The sequence below is a fragment of the Dendropsophus ebraccatus genome, chromosome 2 (assembly GCF_027789765.1).
Source record: "Dendropsophus ebraccatus isolate aDenEbr1 chromosome 2, aDenEbr1.pat, whole genome shotgun sequence".
Taxonomy (NCBI): Eukaryota; Metazoa; Chordata; class Amphibia; order Anura; family Hylidae; genus Dendropsophus; species Dendropsophus ebraccatus.
The window spans coordinates 176129076-176150055 of NC_091455.1; the positions used below are offsets into that span (position 1 = coordinate 176129076).

Genomic DNA, 20980 nt, shown 5'->3' on the forward strand with positions numbered 1-20980 from the left:
TTCTCCCAATTTCCACCGTGCAAAGTTTATCAAATCCCATGAGATGAATGATAGCTTTGCACATTTTTGTCGAATTTTTTCAAAACAAACACACACACACACACACACACACACACACACACACACAAACACACAAACCAGTGTACCTTTACTGAATCCCCTTTGCCAAAGTATACAAAATTGCTTTCCCCCTTTCGGATTTCCCCTTAATTTCGTATGAATACCAACTCAAAACTATATTATGTCAAATCTACCCCAAGGCCATGTTCACGCAACGTAAAAATATAAGCAAAATACAGCCATATTTGAATAAATACGTCCTGAAATAAGGAACATGACCATAATTTTATGCCGTATTTATCCAAATACGGACGTATTTTGCCCTTATTTTCATGTTGTGTCTACTAGCACACTGCAGCATTGTGTTAGTATTGAAATTGAAAATTAAGAGTGGGTCCAAAACATGTAATTAAAAATAATTCCGTTATAATCAGTATGAATACTGATCCAAAATATTCGCTAGGTCTACAAAGTAACCTTGGTCGCACAACATGATGATCATGCGGCATCGAACAATTGCAAAAACTGGATTTTATGTTGCAAATTACATTCAACTTTGCTTCCACAGACCTCAATGCAAGTTATGTGTTATAAATAAAAATTCCACAAAAAAAAAAAAAAAATTGGTCACACGAATTGCATGAGACTTGCTGTGGCACAACCGTCAAGTTATCATGTTAAGTGGTCTTAAACCTGTTTCACACAAGCATATTAATAAACCTCTATAATATAATATCATATATATATATATTGTGGACATGTCACTGGAGATGTGTTCGAGGGGGTGTACATCTCACCTAGGCTGATGCGTAGTGTGAGGTGGTAAGTCCAGGAGGGATCTGTTGCTCAGCAGTGCTATGCTGCTGAGTTATTATTTATTTTTACCGGGCCTGGATTTACTGGAATGGTGGATAGGTTGGTAGTGGGATCTGCCATTCCCTCCCCCTCGATCCAGTGTGGGTTTTGGGATCAGGTGAGCTCTGATCCCAATCAGCCTGAGAAGGCAAAAGGTGAGCTCAGTGTGCAGGGGAGCTCTCTCAGCCAGGAGTGAACAGCCTGCATGCTGTTTGGTGAGAGCTGGGAAGACAGCAGCTGCTGGGGCCTGTTCACACCCCGCAAAACTGACCACTGAAGTGCCAGAGAGGTAACCTGCGTTGTTAGTTAGCGCCCAGACGGGCAAGACCTTTTTGTTTTGTTCTTAAAGCACAGTGTTGCTACATTTCTGTTACGGACTGTTTATGCTGAAAATAAACGCCAAGCTGTTGTTTTACAAGTCCAAGTCTGCTGTGAACTGTGTCCAAACACACCATCCCCCGGGAAGATCCCTACAATTGGTGCTGCGGAGCGGGCAAAACGGTTGCTAGGGGCAACGGTGTGCATCAACTTGGCTACAGCGGCATATGTCCTGGGTGAAGGCTGCTGCTTCACTCCAAAAACAGACAAGCAACATGGAGGAGATGATGAAGCAGTTAATGCAAGTGAGTCTGCAACAGCAACAGGCATTGGCCGCACAACAACAGGCTCAGGCAGCCGCTAAACAGGATCAGGAGGCCGCTAACCTTCGCCATGAACAGGCTAATAGGCAGCAACAACAGGCTCTGACAGACGCTAACCTGCGCCATGAACAGACAATGGCTGCACATCAGCAAGCAATGGCTCAACAACAGAGACTTATTGAGCACCTGATAGCAAAGCAAGAGGCGTCTGCAGGTGCTAATCCCCAGCTGGTGGCAGCAGCCGCGCCAGAGACTTTGTCTGTAAGAAGAGCTGTGCAGCGTGCGCTGCAAAAGATGACTGCTGATGACGATGTTGAGGCCTACTTAACTGTCTTTGAGCGTGTGGCTGAGCGAGAAAAGCTACCCTCCACTGAGTGGGCAGAAGTGATTGCGCCCTATTTAACAGGCGAACCTCAAAAGGCCTATTATGACCTCAGTGAGCAAGAGGTCAAGGACTATCCTCGGCTAAAAGCAGAGATACTCGCCCGACTAGGAGTTACTGCTGCTGTCCGTGCCCGGAGGGTCCGCAACTGGAGCTACAGTCTGGACAAGTCAGCGAGGTCCCAGATGTACGACCTGATTCATTTGGCAAGAAAGTGGTTGGAGCCAGACACCTCTACTCCTGCACAGATCCTAGAGAGGGTCGTGATGGATCGCTACCTCCGCGCACTTCCTGCTGATCTGCAACGCTTGGTGGGACAAGGCGACCCTAGGAGTGCCGACGAACTCGTCAGCCTTGTGGAGAGGTTCCAGGCGACCGAGGACTACCTCCGTGATGTTCCTGCAGCACCGTCACCTCCCCGGAGTGCCAGATCTGTGCCATCAGCTGGTAAGAGACTTCCATCTATTGGGGGAGTGTGGAGGGGTGCTGATAGAGGGAAGAGCGCTCAGGAGGTGTCTCAGGGGGCAAAAGACTGGTGATGGTCCCCGGTGGCTAAGTGGCCCTAAAAAGGACTCCCTGCCAAGGAGACCAGGCCCTATCCAGTGCTGGAGATGCCATGAGACGGGACATATGTCTGCCCATTGCCCTCTTACCACTGAGCCCATGGAGTGTGACGCTAGCCGGCGTCAGTCGCTATTTGCGGAACCGTCTTTTGTTGCGGTCACTGGACTAGAGACTGAACCGCAAATCTGCAACATTACTGTAAATAACTTTCCTGTTAAGGCGTTGCTGGACTCAGGAAGCCTTGTCACCCTGGTGCATGCCAGTCTGGTGACTGGGGACTTTGTGCCAGCAAGACATATGAGTGTGGTATGCATACATGGTGATACAAAGGTTTACCCTATAGTACGGGCTAATGTCGGGACTGAACTAGGCGCTGTACAATATGAAGTGGGTGTGGTTAAAAATCTTATGCATAATGTGATATTGGGGCGTGATTTTCCATTGTTCTGGGCTCTATGGGGAAAACAACAATCCCCTGAAAGGAGTGAGGAGACCCCTAAGTCTATTGCATTACCCACGGTAAATGATAAAAATGTACAGGATGAAAATGATGCTTTTCCTTTGCAGGTCCTGGCTGGTGAGGAAGAGGCTCCTCCCACTGCGCAGAATGTTCCAGACTTAGAGGTGTCTAGGGATAATTTTGGTACTGCACAATTACAGGACCCCACTCTCAAAAATGCTAGAGAGCAGGTCACTGTTATGAATGGGGTACCTCAGGAGCCAGAAGCTGAGAAAAAATTTCCACATTTTTCTATGACTAATGATCTCTACTATAGAGTCACTAGGATTAATGATGAGGTGGTGGAACAGCTTCTGGTGCCTAAGTCGTACCGGCGTCAGGTACTCGACATGGCCCATAATCATGTCCTTGGGGGCCACTTGGGGACAGATAAAACACAGGAGAGAGTCCTCCAGAGGTTTTATTGGCCTGCGATTTATGCTGACATAAAAAAATACTGTGAGTCGTGCCCCACATGTCAGCTTAGCGCTCCAGTGTCGCATTTTCGCAGTCCTTTGGTCCCACTCCCCATCATAGAGGTACCTTTTGACCGGATCGCAATGGACTTGGTGGGCCCCATTGTAAAGTCGGCTAGGGGACACCAGTACATTCTAGTGGTGTTGGACTACGCGACCCGCTATCCTGAGGCTGTACCCCTAAGAAACACTGCCTCTAAAACAATTGCACGGGAATTGTTTTATATGTTTTCCAGGGTGGGGATCCCCAAGGAAATCTTGACCGACCAAGGTACCCCATTTGTGTCAAAGGTAATGAAAGAGCTATGCAAACTGTTTAAAATCTCACACCTACGAACCTCTGTATATCACCCACAGACAGACGGGTTAGTGGAGAGGTTTAATAAAACCCTGAAACATATGTTAAAGAAAGTAGTGGAAAAAGATGGTCGGGATTGGGATCACTTACTACCTTACCTGATGTTTTCTATTAGGGAAGTACCCCAAGCGTCCACAGGGTTCTCTCCCTTCGAATTAGTCTATGGTCGTCACCCTAGGGGTTTGTTGGATATAGCGAAAGAGACATGGGAAAGTGAGTCCACCCCATACAAGAGTGTTATAGAGCATGTAGCACAAATGCAGGACCGTATAGCCACTGTAATGCCCCTAGTAAGGGAACACCTCCAGAGGGCGCAAGAGGGCCAAAGCAGAATTTACAATCGTTCTGCAAGAATCAGGACATTCAGCCCAGGTGACCGGGTCCTCATACTTGTTCCCACGGTAGAAAGCAAATTCTTAGCAAAGTGGCAGGGTCCCTATGAAATTGTAGAGAAGATCAGTGAGGTCAACTACAAGGTACACCAACCAGGTAGAAGGAAGCCTTTTCAAGTTTATCACATAAACTTGATCAAGCCCTGGAAAGACAGGGAATCCTTGGTGGCGACAAAGCCTGTTGGTCATCTGTCACCACCAATCCCTCCGGTCAGGATTGGTGACACCCTATCAGTGTCCCAGAAGCAGGAAGCTAAGGAGTTCCTGCAGAAAAATAAAAACAAGTTTTCTGACCTACCAGGGCGTACGCATCTCATTAGTCATCATATTGAAACTGAGCCTAGAAGCAGAGTAAACCTTAAGCCCTATAGGATACCAGAAGCACGGAGGGAGGCGGTATCATCCGAGGTAAAACGTATGTTTGACCTAGGAGTCATTGAGGTGTCTCAGAGCGAGTGGTCCAGCCCGATTGTGTTAATCCCAAAGCCCAATGGAACTTGGAGGTTCTGTAATGATTTTAGAAAGTTAAATGAGATCTCCAAGTTCGATGCCTACCCCATGCCCAGGGTAGATGAGTTGATAGAAAGGATGGGTAATGCCAGGTACATAACTACCCTCGATCTCACTAAGGGCTACTGGCAGATCCCACTCACTCCTAAGGCTAGAGAGAAGACTGCATTCTCCACCCCTGATGGGCTCTTCCAATACGTAGTGATGCCATTCGGGTTACATGGAGCCCCTGCCACTTTTCAGAGGTTGATGGACTTGATTCTGCGACCACATCGTGATTACTCCGCTGCCTACCTCGATGATGTGGTCATTTTTAGCCCGGATTGGGAAAGTCACCTCTGTAAGGTCCAGGCGGTGTTAGATGCCATAAGTGATGCGGGGTTAACCATCAATGCAGAGAAGTGTGCACTAGCCTTAGAGGAGGCCAAATACTTGGGCTACATTATTGGGAGGGGGTTAGTGAAACCACAACTAAATAAAATTGAGGCAATACAGAATTGGCCTCAACCCCTCACAAAGAAACAGGTCAGAGCTTTCCTGGGTATTACGGGCTATTACCGAAGGTTTGTGCCGAATTTTGCTTCAGTTGCAGCCCCACTAACTGACCTGACAAAGGGTGCGAAGTCCGCAATGGTGACATGGACTCCAGAGGCCGAGAAGGCTTTTCAAAGCCTTAAGTCTGCCCTGTGCCAACAACCTGTGCTAGTTACCCCTAACATGGATGAAGCTTAACAAAGAAAAAAACGCAAGGGTGACTAGATGGTTTCTGTCCCTACAAAACTTCAATTTCACTGTAGAACACCGGCCAGGGAAATTACAGGCGAATGCTGACGCCCTATCAAGGGTACACTGCCTGTGGGGACAAAACGCTCAGCCCTCCGGTCTGAAGAAGAGGGGGGGGATATGTGGACATGTCACTGGAGATGTGTTCGAGGGGGTGTACATCTCACCTAGGCTGATGCGTAGTGTGAGGTGGTAAGTCCAGGAGGGATCTGTTGCTCAGCAGTGCTATGCTGCTGAGTTATTATTTATTTTTACCGGGCCTGGATTTACTGGAATGGTGGATAGGTTGGTAGTGGGATCTGCCATTCCCTCCCCCTCGATCCAGTGTGGGTTTTGGGATCAGGTGAGCTCTGATCCCAATCAGCCTGAGAAGGCAAAAGGTGAGCTCAGTGTGCAGGGGAGCTCTCTCAGCCAGGAGTGAACAGCCTGCATGCTGTTTGGTGAGAGCTGGGAAGACAGCAGCTGCTGGGGCCTGTTCACACCCCGCAAAACTGACCACTGAAGTGCCAGAGAGGTAACCTGCGTTGTTAGTTAGCGCCCAGACGGGCAAGACCTTTTTGTTTTGTTCTTAAAGCACAGTGTTGCTATATTTCTGTTACGGACTGTTTATGCTGAAAATAAACGCCAAGCTGTTGTTTTACAAGTCCAAGTCTGCTGTGAACTGTGTCCAAACACACCATCCCCCGGGAAGATCCCTACAATATATATATATATATATATAATCTGCAACAGAGACATATCACAGCTGAAATTGCATCAGTATATCATCTGTATTGCATTAGTATTACTGATAGGCTGTCTTCTAGACAGCAAAATGAACCACACAAACAGATGCAATACTATGAAACACTTTATGACATACTGATGCATCTGTATGGCAATCACTATTTCCCCTGCAGCGGAAAGCCTTTAATTTACATATTCACACCAATGTCAACGTGGATTTCAGATTTTTTTATTTTTTTTTTTGTAAAAGTCAAGAGCCCAGATTTATCACTATCCTACTTGCCCACAATAACCAATCTCTTTCCTCATATTGTTCTGGTAAAATAAAAACTGAGCTGTGACTGGTTCTTTTGGAAAAATTAGGCAGTTTGTCTCTCAATGTGTAAAATTCACGATATGTTGCAGCGTACCATGCGGATTCCATGGATACGTTTCTGCAACATGTGAATGAGATTTGTAAAAACGCTCATCCATTTTGCTGCTATTGTTTAGATGTAGCAGAATTTCTTATACTGTAGATCTGCCGCATGTTTACTAATCGTAGCCATATCATATAACAATTGATTTTGTTACTCGATTTTAAATCCACTTCTGGGTTTTATTTTTTCCTCTTTTTTTTGCACACTGAACCTAGAATCACTGCAACACCAGGTCAATGCCTGGAGAGGACAGAGCAAGCTCTCCCTCCATCCTCCCACTCCAAAAATCCATCTAATGGTGCATTTACACAGGCAGATTTATCTGATAGATTGAAGCCAAATATAGGAAGGGAGGAGAAAAAGGGGAGAAATCTCAGTCATTCCTTTATGAGCCATTCCCCGTTTAAAGGTCTGTTCCTGGCTTTGGCTTCAAAAATCTGTCTGATAAATCTGCCTGTGTAAACGCACCATAACAGATGGTCTCCAGACAGGGAATATATAAGGTACTTAACTGATAAGAACAGATACTACACTTGACCTTAGCCAAAAAGGTCGAAAAGCGATCACACTTCTGTTTGTCACCATTAGGTGCATATCTATAGAAACAGATGTACACCAACTTCTCTACAAAAAAAGCACATACTGTAAATAAAGGTCCTATTACACAGGGCAATTATCTGCCGAATCAGGCCATTCTGTGTAATAAAGACAACGATCAGTCGAAGAGCCGATCAGCTGATGATTGTCTTTCAGTAATATTAAAAAAAAAAAAAACATGGTTAATCACAGCTTAAAGAATATACTTACCTGTCCAGGCTCTCCTAATGTCCTGCTGCCTTTTTCCTGCTCACCATAGCAGCTGAAGTGACAGGACACTCATCCAATCACTGCCTGCGGCGCTGTCCAGTCTTAGTCAGTGATTGGCTGAACAGACTTTCACTTTAGAGACAGCTTCAGAAGCAGCTGCAGTGAGCAGGGAAAAGACACCAGGTGACTGGGGGAGCCTGGACAGGCATGTTTATTATTTTCTATATAAAGCAAGGCCTGCACAGACAGCGCTAAGGATGCCCGTGCAGCCTTTTCAGCACGATTCCTGAGACATGTAATAGGATCTGTAAGTAAGCGCCGAACTAGCAGATTGGAGCTTGCTTACAATGATCAGGCCGTATAATACAGCCCTTAGGTCTTAATTATGTTAAAAATGCCACCATCTCTTCCCTCGTGCCATATGTTAATAAGAACTTAGTCTTCATAACCGTTTATTGCATGAACAGGAGATTGAAGCTAAATAAAAGTAAGGAAGACAGAACACAAGAACAGACGTCATTCTTATGCCGGGTTTACACGGAACGATTACCGCTCAAATTTTCGCTATAACGATCGCATTTGAGCGATAATCGTTCCGTGTAAACATAGCAAACGATCAAGCGATGAGCGAAAAATCGTCGTTCGCTAAATATTCGCAGATCGCTTTGTGTAAACAGTCTTTCAAAGATTCACCCTATGTGAAAGATGGGCTTAAACAATCTTAAAAACGATCGTAATAACGATTTTTCTTACGAATCTTCTAACGATTTTTCTCTGTCTAAACTAACGCTAACCGTTATAAAAAACAAATCGTTGCTTTAAAATCGTTAATCGTTCGATTGGGCGAATTATTGTTCCGGGTAAACCCAGCATTACAAAGCAAAATGATCAAAAGCTCTCAGGAATACATAACCCTAGTAAATTCATTGAGGTCAGCCTGCCTGTATTACACTCCAATAAATATTGCATTATTCTTAATAGAGTTGAAGGGCAGCATTATACATGCCACAATTTCATAAGCACTGGAGAAATGAAATGTTCCTGAAGCCTTCACATACATAAGAGCTTGATGCTTTTGTGTTTGATAAAGAACAACACTTTTTAGCCTTGTACGAGGACCAGGTCCACCTCATTGTGCCTTCACTTTCATCACTGTTGAAGTGGCAGTGAGCACTCATGCTGTGACCAACGCTCTGCTCCTGCGTGCTTAGAGGGAAAGGACGGTAGTTACAGCTACTTGCTGGTAACCAGCGACATTACACAACAGAGATGAGTCACGCCCATCTTTGCTACAGTCATGGAGGCTACTTTTCTGGGCTTTCAGTGTCAGTCACATTTTGTCCCAAATGTTGTGATTTGCAGGACTGTTTAAAAATATCAAAGACTACACCACAGTTAATGTAATATCAAATGGAGTAAAGCGAACCTTGAGCCTATGGCTGTATATCCATGTTTTTCACGACTTTCTAGCGCCGAATCCAACTTCAGCAGCCACGTCTGATCAAATGCCAAACGCTTGGGGTTGGACAAAGCCGAGCAAGATTGAAGTTTTTTCATCTATAATATCAAACTTTATTTTGGCGGACAGTGGAATTTGCCGGAGCATATAATGGAGCCGACGATAAGAGGGAATCGGGAGCGGTGAATTCCACACTGAGTTTGCCGACACAATTACTCTGTGTGCATATTCCCCTGTACTATAAACAATATATATGTCTACGATGAAACATATTCCCCTGTACTATAAACAATATATATGGCTACGATGAAACAAGTTTGTCCTTTCCCCTATACTGCTCAGGAGATTGTCACTGATCTGCTGTTTCCTCACCCCTTAGTCAGCTGCTCACTGACTGTCAGTGTGATGTCAGTGGTGGGCAGGGTTACAGATGAGGCATTACAGCTAGCCTGGCAATAGAAGACACAGATTATGTGACCTCTGTCTCGGAAGGGAGGGGGAGGACAGAAGAGTGGAGACATAGTGGACTAGCAAAAACCATAAAGATAGCCACAAATAAGGATAAATCGGGGAGATTTATCAAACATGGTGTAAAGTGAAACTGTCTCAGTTGCCCCTAGCAACCAACCAATTATTTTTGTGATGTCATGACTAGAGATGAGCGAACCGGGTTCAGGTTCGAGTCCATCCCAACCCGAACTTTCGGCATTTGATTAGCTGGGGCTGCTGAACTTGGATAAAGCTCTAAGGTTGTCTGGAAAACATGGATACAGCCAATGACTATATCCATGTTTTCCACATAGCCTTAGGGCTTTATCCAACTTCAGCAGCCACCACTAATCAAATGCCGAAAGTTCAGGTTTGGATGGACTCTAGCATGCTCGAGGTTCGCTCATCTCTAGTCATGGCTCCTATAAACACACTGCAATGTATTAAGCCCATCAATGTACAACTAACAGCCATTTGATTTGCTTATGACAGAACCTTAGGCTGGGTTTACACTATTGTTCGGGAAGCTTTGGCACAATGTCCTTTTATTTAGCATTTTGAACAAAAAAAAATAAATAAAATAAATATGACTGCTTGCGGATCCTGCAACATGAGCAGTAGAGATGAGCGAACCAGCCAGATTTCTGGTTTGTATGAATCAGAAGTCTCAGCGGCTGACTCCCGCTGTCTGTTCCATTGGCATTGGCTGTATCCCAGTTTTCTAGGCGTTCCTTACGATGTATCCACCCGCTGCACGGAGGGAGCAGACAGCGGGAGTCAGCCGCTGAGGTTTCTGATTCATACGAACCAGAAATCCGTCTGGTTCACTCATCTCTAATGAGCAGGCACCAGACAGAAACCTTCATTCAGTTGGACCTGATCGACACACACATCCACAAATAGACAGGTTAGGTCCTACATCAAGTCTGTAGGTGGTGACATTCTGACGCCATGACGAAAACTGCCGACATAAGGAAGCAACCTCAGTGCCATAGACTCAATGTCCTGGCATTGGGCATAAATATATAGGAACTTATATTGTTCAACATTATAGAAAATGCAAACCTAACTCATGCACTTTGTTAAATAGAAACAACTAGGGCATGTTCACACAGTGCAGACCTGTCTATAACTGAAAGCCAGTTCCATACATCTGAATGGTGTTCCAGCAGCTCATGCACATTTTTTCCCAGCAATCTGGCATGGGTGTATATGTCATATCATGTTTTTATTATTATTTTCCCATTACCTTTAGGATTATCATGAAGTTTTGACCACTGAGCGCCTGAATAAACTAATTATATAAAATGTTTGTTTAAAAATCATGGTAAAGAAACTACTGTTCACCACCATGTTCAGTAAAGTGCACATTTTACACGCTTCAGCCTCAGTTAGGGCCCCTTTACACGGGCCAGCGATCATGCAAACAGATGTTCGTTCACAATCACCAGCCTATGCAAACATCCCAGTAACCAGCCAACAATTAAACAAAAGCTCTGGTTGGCCACCTATTTCCCCTACAGCAACTGGTGTGTAGGAATTATAGTATTAAATGTCTGCTATTCCAATGAACACAGTTCACCATCTTAGCAAGAGGCATAATGTACAGTTAACGTGTGTGTGTGTGTGTGTGTGTGTGGGGGGGGGTACTATCACTATACAATTCTCCTGAAAGCATTCAGTGGCCCCATAAAGAATAAGGAAAAAAAAACAAAAACACACACACAGAGCATAGACCATTAAGTCCCCATTCTTAGAATTGGTGGCGGTTTGGGTGGTCAGACCCCAGCAATAAAGTTGCCTAGATGAGAATACCCCTTTAGGCCGGCCATGCATACAAGATGGCATATCTTCTCTCCGGTTACCCCTCCCCCATATACATGCACGCTCAGATAAGTGTGCAATATGGGAGGGGGATTGGTAAGCCACTGCCAAAGACATATGGTGGCAAGCTTATCTCTTGGAGAACAAAAAGATTCTACAGTTGAAAGCTGACCCTTACCTCCCTAGACATCTGTTGTCAGGGCAGAGTAGGAAGGATAGATTGTCAACTGGTCCAGCTGAGAGCAGGTTATTTGGCCAACACTTATATAATGTGTATGGTCAGCTTGAAAGCCTAGTTCAGGAATGCCCCTAGGGTGCGTTTACACAGAAAGATTTATCTGACAGATTTTGGAAGCCAAAGCCAGGAATGGATTTGAAAAGAGGATAGATCCCAGTCTTTCCTTTATGACCTAATCCCTGTTCATAGTCTGTTCCTGGTTTTGGCTTCAAAGATCTGTCAGATAAATCTGTTTGTGTAAACGCACCATTACAGACTGTAATGTACTTGGAAAAAAAAAAAAAAACACACCATTAAATACAACAAGAATACATTCACCTGTACTAAAAATATATCTAAATGCTATTATATATTTAGTCTGACCAAAAAGTAAAAAAAAAAAAAAAATTATATTAATATATATATATATATATATATATATATATATATATATATATATATATATATAATCTCCAACATTCACATAGCCATTTAAGCCGTATGGCTGATAGAATCAAGAATCAGGAAAATCATTCTCTAGATCCTTCAGGCTAAAAATGCTTCAGTCCTAATGGTCTTAACGTATACAAGTAAATATCATCATTGCTATAGTTTGCAACATTTATCAATTCAAGGTCATACAACTTCTATAGAGGTTCAGTACTTTCATAAAAACTATCTATAGTCAACAGTCAGGAGTGGATGCACAAATCACAGCACGGGGGCAGAATTAGGCAGCATATAGTCGCACGCAAGTTTCTCTTCTTTTCCTAACACACCCCTAACCAAATTAAAGATTTCCTCTACACTACAAAGTTATGGCTCATGCCACTTTGAGCGGAGTAGGACAATCAAACAACCTTATCGGAAGAAATCGTGACCACTTCCCATTCAAAATGTTTACGCTAGGTGGCGCCTCGAGCACAGGCTTCTTGAACTAGAATCGTTCGCAGATTCCGTTTTCGTACTAAAAAGCAGCACATAACAGAGCTAAATAAAGTCAAGGTGGTGTGAAATGTAGGAGCTGAGAGATAAGGTGGTCCTGTATGCTTAGCTAAATACACAACTAAAAATACCCTTGCTTTCTGTGCTGAAGTCATTACAGGCCAGTGAGTCAAAGCACAGAATAAACTCACTATTTTGTTTTCCTACATAAAAAGAGGAGAGTTGGGGTCATAACATGTGCCTATGGATGTCACATCACAGTTCCCTACTTGATTCCCATCCATTGTTCAGAACATGGGGTACCAATGCATTTAATTCATTCTTAATTTAATTTAAAGATAATAGGGGAAAGTATGTCACATTCGTAGGCAGATCAGTTAACATGTGCTCTATGAAATTACAGTGTACAACAAATAAAGATACAGTTTAATCTTTTAAAGCATCCTTCCAACGTTACTCTGACGATGTGGAGATAATATATGGCAGTCAGGTCGCAAACATACAATGTCCAGTGGGTTTTAGGTTTCAGAAAATCCACACCAAGTATGGCATGTAGCTCATCATACAGGGCAGGGAGGGTGGTGGAGAGAGGGGGTGTGCATGCTGGAGCTCAGCACAGCTTTGACTGATTTAGGATAAAAGTAAAATAATTATTTTAGCACCTTGCAAACAACCAGCAGCCATGAGACAAGTATCACTTTTTTTTTAATCTCCCCATGTCTGCAGCTCTGAACATTATTTAGAGCTGACAGATTCCCTTTAAAAACAGATATTTAAGGGGTATGACCACCATTAAATGTACCCCACTGGCAGCAGGTTTGGCTACTAGTATAAAGTATATAGGGACCTCCAAAGACTGCAATAAAAGATATTGGTGGAGAAAGAGGTTGCTTGTGATGGAATTTCATTGTCTGACTCCTCTGTTCCCAGAGATGTGAGTCGCCACCAGTTAAATAAAATTCTTTAAAAATCAAATGGTCCCAGCAAATGCCGGAGATTTGTAATTTGCCTTTTTTAATAAAAAGAAAAATCAAGTTTGTCATCTGCTGTAGGTCCTGCAGGAAGTGGTGAATTCTTTCCAGTCTGACAGTTCCCTCTGCGGATACCTCTGTTTGTGACAGGAACTGTGCAGAGCAGTAGTAAATCCCCATAGAAAACCTCTCCAGACTGGAGAGAATACCACTTTTTTTTTGCAGGACATGCAGCAGCTGAGAAGTACTGGAAGACTTGAGATTTTTTTCATAAAAGTAAATAAAAAATCTTTCAAATCAACTGGTGCCAGAGATTTATAGTGTGTGAACTATCCTTTAACCCTTTAAACACAGGAATGTGTATGGGGAGGATGGGAGAGATAGCAGTCAGCCAATTATTCGACCTACAGTTATTGAAGGTGTATAGTCACCTTAACTTCCATGAGAATGTTTTAATCTGTTTAACCCTTATTAGAGATGAGCAAATTTACAGTATTAAATAAATCGAAGAGCTTCATTAGCTCAACCTTTCAGCCTTTGAACCGCTCCACTTCAGGTACCTAGAAAAGTTGGATCCAATTCTGTAAAACTGGGAGAAATTTCCCAGGACTAGATCCAGCTTTTCGAGATACCCAAAGTGGAGGGGCACAGAGGTCAAAGGCGGAGAGGCTGAAAGGTTGAGCTGATGAAACCCTTCCCTTATTTAATAGGGTAAATTTGCTCATCTCTAACCCTTACCTATGAATACAAAGGAAATTGAAAGTCTAAAAAGCAAAAAAAAAAAAACAACAACAAAAGGTTAAAAAAAATTAAAAAAAAGTTTGTACTTATGGAATAAAAGTAGCATTGTACTATTATATCCCATTACCCTGCCCCCCCAAAAGGGCCTCTTTATTTACTCCCAGATCAAAAGACACCTTGAGAAAACCCAGATGTTACTTTTCAGTGACAAAACACAAATCACACCCATGATGTCCAGGCCAAGGCATCTGTCTTCCCCGCTGCAGGTCTTCTGACATCAGAACTTAGTACTTTAGCAATGGGGCGAAATGTGAATGAACAATTTGCAAGTATGCTCAAGTTTTAAAGTGGTCGGGGAGGGGCATTTTCCTTTCCTGCTGTTAAAAATGAATTGTTCTTCCAGCTGTTTGAACCAGCGACTGATGTAAATAAAACAAGCACAACAGTTGTTCAAAAATCATTAGCCATGAAAGAAAAGGCGTAATGCTTCAAAGAGCGGGGGAGGGAGCACATACATGCCCCAACAACGTAAAACTTACAGCAGCAGCTGCAGGTATCAAATTTTTTATATGAAAAAAAAAAAAAAAGTAAAAAATTGTAACCAGTGGGGATAAAGCTTGTAATTATTCTACTAGAATTGTTTCCAAAGCCAAGGAATGGTATCGAAGTATCAGACTACTCAAGAGACATGTAAAAGTAACTACACGGCCACAGAGTAACATTTATACACAAGGATTAACCTGATCAAACGGATTGTCCGGATGTTTTTTTTTTTTTTTTTTTACATACAATAGCAATGGGGTCAAACTTTTTTAAGCTGGTTAGATAAAGATTTTGTCAATTGAGAGATTTCAACTTTATCAAATGAACATATACTAACAATTGTACTGCTTAGAAACTGGACAAACAGAAATCATTCTTTTGCAAGTTAAAGATTACACATATTTAAGAACACTGAAAATAAAAACTACCAACAATTCTAAACAAAAATAGTCCAGGCCATACACAAGCTTGTATAGATATCCCACTGGCATGCTGTATCTTGTACATATGCAACTTAGTAATGTAGACGTTCTGGTGCAAATTTTTTAAAATCAATTTAAAAATTGTAAAAACAAAATCTTTCATATAGGAAGAAAGAGCAATATTTGCTATCTGCAATAATACACAGTCTAATAGGAATAGAAATATAGTGTATGACTATGTAACATTCGCTTGCTTTGCTTTTAAGTCTATAATTTGAACAAACTTGTGACAAGTCATAGCGATAAAATGGATGTACCTCAAAAGTGCTGTCATATTGACCTGCTCAAAATGAACAGTTGAAACGAGTCTACAAGAATTTCCATAGGCTCCATTATAATTCCATCCACCACTACTTTATCAGTGAGATGAAGGGACAGAGCGTGGTACTGCTAAGTGCTTCTGCCCCTTTGTTCTAGCCATCGGCGGGGGTCTCAGCACCGCACTTGGAACCCCACCCATACAAACCTCAGATGTGGTTGACAGATCAGAAGTGTTTAAAAATGATAGGCAAAAAAATATATATTATTATTAAATAATAATAAAATTATAATTATAATAATAATAATAATAATAATAATAATAATAATAATAATATAATAATAATAATAATAATAAAATAATAATAATAATAATAATAAAATAATAATAATAATAATAATAAAATAATAATAATAATAATAAAATAATAATATAATAATAATAAAATAATAATAAAATAATAATAATAATAATAATAATAATAATAATAATAATAATATACAGGCAATAGGGAAAAAAAACTAATGCAAATGTTTTAAAAGAACTTATTTTTTTTTATGTTCGCATAACAAAAAAAAAAACTAAAAAAAATTAAATACAAACACCACCAGAAGATTAGGAGCCATTAGTTATAGTAATTTCTATCTCTAAGCATCAGTACATAAACCAACACAAACACACATTACCACAGTAACTGAAATCCTGTAGATGATATCTGTATCATTGCACAACCAATACATTAAAGCTACCCTCTGTGTATTACCTCTCTACATTCAGGATACTTGTAAGGAACAGACAGATCACGAGAACGGAATTCTATTGTTTTCTACATTTACCACCTAGATCATCATCTTTTGTGCGCCAGCTTTGTCCTTGTATCAAACTGAAGCGCTGTCAGGCTCACGTCACACCCGTCTCATGTCAATGATCATTATTTGTCAATGTGAAATCCTTATATTTTATATTAATCTACAGAAAAGTCAAATGAGTATTTCAGAAATATATTGGGAGTTTTTTTTTGCACAAGTAAGAGGGGGTGGGGTAGCTATTGTGCGAGCCCTCTGTGAAAAGACCGGAAATGGTGCTGTCATTATGCAGGGTATATAGTCCTTCATCTATAGCAAAAATATTTCACTTCAAAAATAATAAAAAATATTAAACCAGAGACAGAGTCAAGTTGAGTTATTCTATTCAAAACCAGAATAGGAAATAGATTACAATAAATACCAAATACAAAAGAAAATTGGTGCTTTCACATGATGTTTTTATGGAGGGGTTTGTTTTTTCCCCCCAAAAAAGAGATGAAGGTGTACATACATCTTCTATAGCTGTTGGCCAACCCCTTTATTATACCCATACATCTGTTTTCAATGGGTAAAGGGAACTTCAGGCAGCACTTCTCGCCAGAGAAGACAAAAGTATTATTGTGGTGATCTGTTGGGTGGGGAGAGTCATAGGGCTCCAAAAAGGGGCATGATTCACCCCCCTAAGCCTTATCTCCACCACCCCCACCTGAGCCTAATTCATGCGCCCTCAGCCTTAAAGGGAACCTGGCACGGGGGGTGACAGGCTCCCAACCCCCCGCTACAGCCCCCTATACTCACCTGATCCCGCTTCTGGATCCGGTCGGGTCACGGAGATCTCAGCCGCTGCAGCCCGGCCACGCTGAGAGATGAGTCCAACCCTCATAGAGAATGACGGAGCGCTGGACTCTCCTGTCATTCTCTATGAGCGTTGGACTCATCTCTCAGCGCGTGCGCTGGGCTGCAGCGGCTGATATCTCCGTGACCCGACCGGATCCAGAAGCGGGACCCGGCAGGATCAGGTGAGTATAGGGGGCTGTAGCGGGGGGTCGGGAGCCTGTCACCCCGGCACAGGGGGTGACAGGTTCCCTTTAAGGCCCTATTCTACGGAACAATTATCGGCAGTTACGGACGATAATCGTCCCGTGGAATAGCAGGCAACGATTAGCAGACATCGTTCATGTCGGCTGACCGTTGCGTCGTTTGTCTTTCAAGCATGTTGAAAAACAAAACTACTCGTCTAGCAGCGATCTGCTGCAGTCGCTCCGTGGAATAGGAGCGGCGGCTGCAGACCGCCAGTATCCTCTTTTGGCTGCCTGAACAATCTAGCGATCACCCGGGCATCGGCCCCTCCAAACACTCACCCGCTCGCTACCGCTGCATGTAATAGCGGCAGCAGAGAGGCAGGAACAAGGAGCAAACGAGCGCTAATAGCGCTCATTTACTCCTCATAGGCGCCCCCTGAAATAGGGCCTTTATTCACACCCCATTTTTTTATTAAACGTTTACACCATTAAGGGAAAAGAACAAATGTTGAACTAAAGATTGAGATGTTCTGTAGCAAAATAAAAACATTGAGGGTGCCAACACACACGACCTGCAGATTTGATGCGGTGTTGAGTTATTTACATCAAATCTGCTGCGTATCGCAGCAGAAAATTAACTACGGTACGGGGTGTGTGTGAAGCTACCCTGGGCTACCAAAAACAATGAAACTTTTAAATACCAACCCCAGATTATCTTTTTAAGATGGTGGGATGGGCTCTCAGGCTAATTGTGGGGGGGGGGGGGGGGGGAGGAGGTTGGGAATAAACACACATTTCTAAAAAAAAAACAAAAAAAAACAAAAAAAAAAACACACCTTAAAACAACATTTAAAGATGCATTGTTATGCCCGATTACAATCAATCAATCTCCATTACTTCTCTCCTACTGTGCCTATTTAAGTGGCACACATTCACATGAATTGGCAAGTTCAGGCTGAACACTACTATGAGTTACTCCAAGTAGGATTGGTGTAGTCCACGAGACTGGAAAAAGGGCAAGAAAAATTAAAATGTTCATGAAATCTTTGTTTGAAATTGTATTTTTTTTTTCAGAGACAATCGCCAACAGCAATATCTGTAGTTTTATTTTAAAAAAAGAGAAAGGTTGCTCGTATTAAGTGCTGAAAAATACAGCCCTCCAGGTAAAGAAATGCACTTTGTATTATTCCTGTCCTTTGTGTGATATGGATTACTTAAGTTTCTTTAAGAACACACACACACACACAGATTCCACCAAACCTCCCCATCCCCTCACAGGAAGCAGTTTTCCCCTCGCCATCACTTCCTTAACAAAGCTGCCCATACTTCTCAGGAAGCGGATGGATGGATGGATTTTCCTTATAGGCCCAACAAGACACTAAATGGTTGTCCTATTCTAATCCTGGCATTGTGCAGAAACGTAAAAACGTCACTGGTTGCTTGTACTCTAGAATTTCAGGGAGTGGCAAGGACCAGAGATGCAACTCTATAGCATGAAAGTTTAATGTGGAAAACTATACATTTATTGTATGGGAGAGTGCACGCACAGAACTACCCATCTGTGTTCAGGGAGGAACTTTTAGTGTCTGTCATGCATAGAATATGTATAAGCACATCTGCATTTACTTACCAAGTTCAGTGCAGACTATATACTAAAATGAATACACAAAGATATTTTTGACACAATGTACTTTGAATTCACTAGTCACATGATCATGTGCAGTGAATTTGTGTATATTTGTATGTACGTAAGTGAAGAAAAAAAAAAATATATATAATTTTTTTTTTTCTTTTCCTTTTTTTTTTTTTTTTTTACACAAATACACACACGAAGCATGTGTTTCAGAAGCCAGGTTTGGTGTAAACGGACAAGAACCACCAATGATGCAAACGATCAAGAGATAGGATCCCTCTGCCGGAAGCCATGTGTGTACAGAACATCAGCACATGAGTGTACTGTCACCAGGGGTTTTCAAAACTCCCAACTTGACAGAGTAGCGCTGCCTTCCACAACTGATAACAAAAAAAAAATTAAAACTTACACACACACAAAAAAAAAAAAGGTCTCCCTTCTGCCGGCTTCAGGGATTAAATTGCATTTGGCTAGAAGACCCGTATCGCTGCATAAACACTTGAGAGCGGAGAGGGGGGGGGGGGGGGGGGGAGAACTGATGTGCTGCCAGCAGTTGCTTTATTTTGTCTTGCTAAATGTGACCAATAGCTTTTAAATAGAGTTGGAAAGTTCTGAATTGTGCTATAAGCTGCACAGTTTTTTTTTTTTTTTTTTTTTATATCTCCACAGCAAGGATGGCAGCTGAAGATTCTTCAGCCCATGTGCAAGAGTAGTGAGCTCTAGTGATGTCAGGGCTTCCGGAGAGGGTGGATGACCAAGACTGTACATCAACTTGTGCCAGGAACTTTGATCAAGGAGTTACTCATACACATCAAGTGAGTCAGATATGCAGAAGCATTATCATCATCATCATGCAGAAATAACCCATTCATTACCATAACTTCTGAAATAGGACTACAGGTTAGGCAAAGGGCATATGCAGGTGTTCCAGCACAAGAACTACAACCTTACCAAGAAGCCACAAATCTATGTCCAACTACAACACTACAAAGCAGGTAGGTTAGGCGGAAAAGAGCACATTTAAATGGAACCTGTCAGCTTCATAATGCCCTATAAATTGCCCCATTATGTGTTAGGGTACTATTACACCAAGCGATTTTTTGACGACTAACGATCTCAAACTACAGCTATGGCAAACGACCCAAAATAGTTTGCCTAATTAAACAGAACGATGATCGTTACTTATAATCGTTCTTGTGGTCGTTTTGTCCTAGCTATTGCGTACGTTTCAGCTATGACTTCCTATTACACTGAACGATGTGCGAACGATTTGCAAACGATTATCAAATGATGATAATAGGTCCGAATTCTATCAAACGACCAACGATTTCTCGTTGGTCTTTTAATCATTGTCTGATATTACACAAAACGATTATCTTTTAAATACAAACGATCTAACAATTTTTCTAACAATAATCGTCCTGTGTAATACGGCCCTTAGCTGGCACAGGGTCTGCAATTTTTGCTAGTCCCGGCAACATCTCGCGACTCGGGGGAGGGATGCTGGAAAGAAATGGGGGCATAGTTTCCACAGGGTTCAGATCACATATGTAGAAACCCAGCCTGTGGCTACATTCAGATGTTCTTTAAGTTTGTCTGTAATTGTACATCCACAATTACAGGCAAATTTAGGGCCCATTAATTTCTATTAGGCTGTTCACACTGGCCGTAGTTATATGGATCTGCAAAAATGATTGACAAGCCCTAGTACTGGCCGTAATTGAGGCAAGGATTCATCTATAGGCGCGTCCGTAATTTGCTGGCGTTACGGAAGAAACGTCTGTAAAAGTTATGGAAGTTAACTATCACGTTCCCATCTTTTCCAGATCGCAAAAAATACACATTACGGATGCTTTGCAGACAAATTTCCTGTGGATGCCATTTGCAGACTTAATATATGGTCCTGAAAAACTACTGAACGTGTGAATGTAGACTTAGGGTACTATTACACGGAACGATAATTGGCCGATTCGGCCAGATTCGGCCGATTATCGCTCTGTGCAATAAATACAACGATCAGCCGATGACACTGATCGGCTGATCGTTGATATAGGTTAGAACCTATATTTGTCAGGCACGACTGCGCACAGCTACGTGTAATAGCGGTGCGCGGCCAG

General features: G+C 42.3%; 1 protein-coding gene and 1 pseudogene across 3 annotated transcripts in view; both read right to left on the reverse strand.

Moving 5' to 3' along the window:
* IGF2BP3 (insulin like growth factor 2 mRNA binding protein 3) overlaps positions 1 to 20980 on the reverse strand; it is a 91944-nt gene that overhangs the window by 20326 nt on the left and 50638 nt on the right. The gene's annotated exons all lie outside the window — the stretch shown is intronic.
* LOC138785011 (U2 spliceosomal RNA) lies at positions 7070 to 7229 on the reverse strand (annotated as a pseudogene).